The sequence below is a fragment of the Arachis ipaensis genome, chromosome B07 (genome assembly GCF_000816755.2).
Source record: "Arachis ipaensis cultivar K30076 chromosome B07, Araip1.1, whole genome shotgun sequence".
NCBI classification, from domain to species: domain Eukaryota; kingdom Viridiplantae; phylum Streptophyta; class Magnoliopsida; order Fabales; family Fabaceae; genus Arachis; species Arachis ipaensis.
Genome location: NC_029791.2, coordinates 99,698,259 through 99,705,271, shown reverse-complemented (window position 1 = coordinate 99,705,271; position 7,013 = coordinate 99,698,259). Strand labels below are relative to the sequence as shown.

At 39.7% G+C, this 7,013-nt stretch overlaps 1 long non-coding RNA gene across 1 annotated transcript; it reads left to right on the top strand.

Annotated features, from left to right (window-relative positions):
• On the top strand, positions 589–6,192 carry LOC110264688. Its single transcript, XR_002350860.1, has 2 exons — positions 589–839; positions 6,122–6,192. It is a non-coding gene; the product is annotated as an uncharacterized LOC110264688 (long non-coding RNA).

Sequence of the window (7,013 nt, the reverse complement as noted above, 5' to 3'; positions counted from 1 at the left end):
TGAGTATCATTCAAGTGTGGGAACCTTGGGACATTGGGTGAATAAAAGGGTATTTTGTATTATTATCGAGAATATTGGGAATTGGGTACATACTCATGAATTGATCAAATGTAAAACCTTATGCATTGACGCTTTTGTATATAGAAAAAAAAATGAATGAGAAAAACAAAAGAACAAAAGAAAAAGAGGAACAATATGGAAACGAAAAGAAAAATAGAAAAAGAAAAAAAAAATAAAAAAAATATAATAAAAAGGGGACAAAATGCCCCAAAGTGAAGCTCAAGAGGAATCAATGCATAAGTATTGTGAAACGAAAAGAAAATGCATGAGTATGTGGGAAAGTGAGGAATGGGTAGTTAGGATAGTACTTAATTGTATAGGTCGTTATAAAGGTTAGGTGGGAAAGTTTAAGTTAATCAAAGATTTAAATCCTAAGCCCACTAGCCATATATGATCCTACCTTGACCCTAACCCCATTACAACCTAGGAAAAGACCTCATGATAATTGTATGCATGCACTGAATAATTGTTGATTGTTAGATGAAAAACAAATCTTGGAAAGCATGATTAGGGGAGAATTGAGAGAATAAACCCTAAACACCAAGTGATTAGAGTGCAAACACTTCCGATGAGGGTTCGATGCTCAATCCTTTGATTCCCGGTTCTCGCGAGCATTCCTCATGCAAGGTTGCACATATTGCATTTGATGCTTAGAAAGTGGCAAGTCCTATGCTTTGACCACCATCATGTCCCATGTGCTCGCATATGTCCTAAGAAGGCTAATTTGTTCCCAACCAAGTGGATAGTAACACTAGTCATAGTTGCATGCATATAAGTAGGTTGCACTTCATGAGTCTTATGCTTTTGCGATCCCTCGGTCTTCTGTGTTTCTTTGTATTTCTCTAAGCATGAGGACATGCTAGAATCTAAGTGTGGGGAGGTTGACAAACCCCAATTTGAGGATTTATCTTATGATGATTTCAGGGGTTTTATCAATGATTCCACACACTTTCCATATGAAAATACAAGATTTTGCATTCCTTCCCTAGTTTTGCCTCATGAATGAAAACATGCTTGTTTTGCACTAAAATAGATACATTTCTAATCTTCTCTTGATGCCATTCGATGCCGTGACTTGTGTGTTAAGTGGTTTCAGGATATAGAGTAGGAATGGACCGAAAGAGAGAAGGAAGACGGGTACAAAGGAAGGAAGCATGAGGATTAAGCTTTGAAGGTTTCCACATGGGCGCGTGCGCGCACCTGGCGCGCCCGCGCGGAGAGGGCTACGTGGAGCCGAAGCCAAGAGCCGGCTTGAGAAGCGGCTAAGCCAGGATCTTCATGGGCGCGTACGCGTACATCACGCCTCCGCGCACATTACAAGACGTCTCAACGCAAAGAATTCCAACAAAGCTTACTAAATCAATAAGATGCACACTTTGGCAATTCCAAGGGAGAACGACTCGGGAGACTAGTACTCTCGGATATAGATTGTAGATTTGTTTGATGAAGGATTTTGCGTCGGTTTAGACTATGCTACAATTGATCACTTGATAATTTCTATACAGGCAAAAATCTATTTGTCACCTCACTACGAACTGCATTGGCCGACCAAACTACATAAGACATAGCCCAGCAATCCGAGCTTGACCTCATTGAATAACTCAGATCATCTACAGCAGTCAAACATTTAGCCATGCAACAGCACATTGCCCGAAGATATAACCAAAGAACTCACCCAAGGTCCTTCCGTGTAAATGACCTTGTGCTCAAGAAAACAGAACAAGCTAGGAAACCATCATCACATGGCAAACTAGCAGCTAATTGGGAGGGCCCTTACCGAGTCACAGAAGTAATTGACAATGGAGCCTACCGACTGCAAACCCTAGAGGGTAAAGATCTCCCTAACACTTGGAATGTATCTTCCTTAAAGTTATATTACAGTTAATACCAGGGACAGGCCAGTACTCTTTTTCCTACTACCAAGATTTTTCCCACAAGGGTTTTGCTTAAAGAGGTTTTAACGAGGCTAGCTTACCTGGGCCTTTTGAAATCAAGAGTTCTTCAATAAATAAATTTCTTATTTTACCAAATCATTATTTTCTTCATTTCATAGTTCCACTTCATCTATAAAAATATAATGCCGACCTATACTATCATTCCGACCATTCGGATACTATCAACTCCGATCATCTATTAAAATCCGATCACTCGGATACAATCAGTCATTCCGACTACCGACCTTAAAACGGAATCCGATCACTCAGACACAATCAGTCAATCCGACTGCGGACCTTAAAACGGAACCCGATCACTCGGACACAATCAATGAATCTGATTGCCGACCTTAAAATGGGAATTCAATCAGACAAATATCCGACTTAACTCGGAATCCGATCATTCAACATATTCGATCTAACTCGGAATCCGATCATTCAATCAAATATCCGATCTAACTCGGAGTCCGATCATTAAACATACCCGATCTAAATCGGAATCCAATCATTCTATCATACAAACATCCGATCTAAACCCGATCATTCAATCAAACAAATGACCGATCTAACTTGGAACCCAGTCATTCAGAATTTACCGATTAATCCATCAAATATCTGATCTTAGTCAGAATCAGAACACTATGATACTATCATAGCCGATTATAATCCAAACCCTACTATTCTGATAGCCGATCTTATTCACAATCATTGCCGATCACTAAAACACAATACAGTTATTATCATGCCTATGAATCGGCATCCCAAACTCGGTCTACTCAGCCTTTCTATTTTTTCTCAATCAAATTAATGGGATTTCACCATTACAACAACTGTTACCTAAAACATTTGGCTCCAACCCAAACCCACATACCAGATAAAAAACCCACTTATTATACAGTAATAATATTATATTATCATGTAAACAGAAACATCCAAGTATGTTTTCTTCAAAAAACAGTAGCAAAATATCAGTCATAAGCACAAAAGCCCAACATAGGAGAAACTTAGTTTACAAACAAAAAACAAAACAGAAACAAACCAAATTCCTATCAAACATTTTCATCCCCCCCTTCTTTAGCACTATCATCATCAACCATGGACCCATCCTGGACAATCTTCCCTGGATCCATCTGATCAAAATCAACACTAGGAGCTAAAAACCTCGCCTGCAGTGAAGCTCGCTCGAACCCCTCAAGAAAAGAATCTAGGATAGTTGTCTCCTTACTATTTTCTAAATTTTTTAACTCAGAAGTCATCTCCTTTATACGAATAGTCATATTCGACAGATCAACCTCTTTCTTCTTAACATCCTCCACCTCTTTCGCATAATTTTTCTTCGTCAATTTCAGCTCTTTATCAAGCTCAGCTACCTTTTTCTCCAATTCTGTAACCTCTGCACTCTTCAAGTCTAACTTTTCCTCCAACTTTAAATCTGGCTTCTGCTCTGCCACTTGATGATGTTTCTTCTCTTGACTGCGCCCCAAACTCGCAAGCCGGAGACCAACAACCTTCAACGAAAACAGAAAGACAGATAAAACACATACCAAACCCAAAAATAAAATAGTCAATCATACACATACCTACATATATTGGTCGATGACAACATCACCAACCTCACCAGCCAAAGTAACATCGGCTGGTCCTTGACAAACCTCATCCGTTACAGCCATATATGGAAAATCTTTTCCCCACAAAGATGACCCATCACTCTGCTCGGCCACGTTATGCAACTTCTTCTGATTCTCATAAAATAAGTTCGGCTCACCTGCTGGAACCTCGTCTCGAAAATCCTCGGACTCATCAGACAAGTCCACTAAATCATGCTTCCTCTTCTTCACCACAACCTTTCTCCTACCCGGCTTGGGCTGGTTAACTTCGCCCACCCTCGCCGCCTTGTCAACCTTAGACGAGGAACCTTCTTTGTCCAAATTTTTGCTTTTTACCTTTGACCTCAAAGTCACCGCAGACACTCCCGGATATTTCCCACCTGAAAAACAAACAGTTACAAAACAAATTGACCTTACTAAAAACAAAAATATCCAAACCCTCACCTAAATATTCTATAACGGCTTCCCTATTATCCTCCCATTGAAGCAAATCAAACACCGAAATAAGATCTTTCCGATCAACAGCCTCGGTTAGGTATTCTATGATACACTCATTCCGTGCATTTATAATCTCTGGGCCCAAAATACTCTGTGGCTCCGAACACCACCAGACCAGAAACTTCTCCCCAAAATGCTCGTCCATATAAAAAGGAAATCCCCCTCAGAATTCTTAACCTTTAGATACATTTTCTTGAAATTTTTGAAAGAGGATTTGTACAATTTGAACACTCAAAAATGAGGAGAACTATTCAAATTCACCCAACCCCCTTTCCAAACCCTTTAGCCTGAAATAATGAAAATAACAACTCCACCGTTGGTTCCTCTTCTAAAAAATCCATAAGAACCTCAAAAGCTCAATGAAACGCCCATCCATTAGGATGTAGTTGGGAAGGTGCACAATTTAGCTGCCTTAACACCTGACACTCGAAATCAGTAAATGGAAGTCTCACCCTGAACTCTTCCAAAACACTACTATACATATAGAAAAACTCAAAACCCTCCCCTCTGTGAAAAACCCTATCACCCGAAGAGCAGGGAAGCAACTCCAACCGAACCCCTGCACGCACCCTAACAATCTTACTACTATCAATATGCTTCACAGCATCTTCATCCAAAAATAGAGAAACACGATTCTTCACGTCCTCGTTAACCCAGTCATAGGACCAATCAATCTCCTCTTTTTTCTCCCTTTCAAACCCCATCAAAAACCAACAACAGATAGAAGAAGATGAAAAAGAAAAAACAAACAAATACAGGAGGAAGAACAAAGGAGTTAGCACATACCTCTCTTACTCATTCTTTGCTCCCAAATGCCTTTGATAAACAAAAGATAAAAGAAAGCCCAAGTAAAACCCCTCAGGACTCCAAAAGGGTTTTAATTAAACACACTTTACCCACATATTTTGATTTCACTACCTTCAGTCAAATCAGTTACATCAAAAACTATAAAACTGCATTGGAAACACGCACACACGTACATTAAATCATTTCTCTCTCATAATCATGACCATCTACACTCCCAATAACTGTTCAATAAAGCACCTTGAACTGGGGGCTACAAGGCATAACCACCCGCCGAACTATCCAGCAGCCGACTTATACATTATTTAAAGCTTAACCTGCTTCATAACATATTCCCAGGCCAAGCTTGGGGGCTGTGATCCGGCCGTTACAAATCCAACATCATAAATCGGCTTACTCATTCATAACTCGGCATTATTCACGTTATTATTCAGAAAGCTGGCGTTATAGTTCGGCATTACAGTGATTAATCAGCCATTAACGTCATTAATCGGCCACTTACGTTACAATTCAGCTTAACGGACTATTTTTAATTATGAAACGTCCAACTTGACATCTCACCCTTATTATTGCTCTTTAATACAAGCAATAAACAGAAAGTGTAACCGACTTGCACATAGCCTCCCATAAAAGGTATGATATCCCATCCTAAAAGGATACATTGAATTCTCAATACTGACTTAAGCTTCGGAGTGCCTTTGCAGGTACACTCCCCCTCCCCCCCCGTTTCTTGCTCAAAGCTCTATGCGATTGGATACCCTCTTGGAGTAAAGCTCGGATTATCATAAGGTTTATAGGTCGGCACCGAAGATAATAACTCGACGTCGACTCCCAGAGATGGAGCTCTCCCTCCAGGTATCCATACAAGAACAGTAGTTATTGTTGAGATGCAAAGAGGGGGAAGGCCGCGACAACACGAGTAGAAATCACAGCTCGAGCAAACACTGAGGCGAGAGAGACGAGCTCAGACGCGAGCACATGACACAGAGGAGGCAGCCAGAGGCGCGGCAACGGTGATGAGCATGCAGTGGTGGAGAAAGGTGGTGAACTAGTGATGAGAATAGATATGATGGAACACAAATGCGAACAAAAAGGAAATCAAAGTGAATCTTCCTTCTAGAACGAGGCGTGCAGTGGTCTCTGTCGAGGAGTGTAACTCTTTGGTTATAAAGAGTCAAGATAATCAAGAATCAGGGTGATTAGTTATGACAATTGTAGAGGACTAGTCTTGGTTTAAGTGTGCTATATAAGTAGAGAAGTAGAATTCTATTTAGGTTTCTTTAGTGACTCATTGTTTTTCTGAACTCAATTCAATATTGCTATTCTTTAGTTTTCTATTTCCCTTTCTTCCTTTTACTTTTCTACTATCAAAGTTACTGTTGCAAGAATCCTTTCATGGTATCACGAGCTTCAGGTGTTTGATCCATGGCTTCCTCCAATGAAGATTATGCCAATTCCAATTCCAACAACACTCCTCCCTTCTCTTCTATTATCAACAATTTTCCCCTAAATTTCTTTAATCAGAAACCCTTACACCCAATCAGTGACAAACTTGGTGAGAATAATCACAAGACTTGGCAACAACAAGCTCTCTTTGCAATTTAAGGACAAGATCTTGAAGATCATCTCCATCCAACACGAATTCCTCCTCAATTTGATTCCACGGCAAATCAGCAAGCTGGGATTGAATCTTAACAATTCAAAAAATGGAGGCAGGATAACTATAATCTCATCTCATGGATTCTCACCTCTATAGATTTTGATTTCAAGAGTAAAATGGTTGGGTGCATCTTTGCTTATGAAATTTGGGGAAAATTGAAGAATATTTCAAGAAATCCATCAAGTATAGGGTCAAACAACTCAAAGCGCAACTCAAATTGGTCAAGAAAATGGTATGTCTGATCAAGATTATGTCTCAAAAATTAAAAACCTTGCTGATTCTTTGGCAGCCTTAGATTACCCTCTTTCGACAGAGGAACATATAGAAGCTATTCTTGAGTGTTTAAATGAAGACTATCAAAGTCTTTTAATCACAATCAATGTGAAACCTAAAATGTATAGTCTATGTGAAGTGCAAACTCTGGTATTGACTCATGATGACATGATGAAT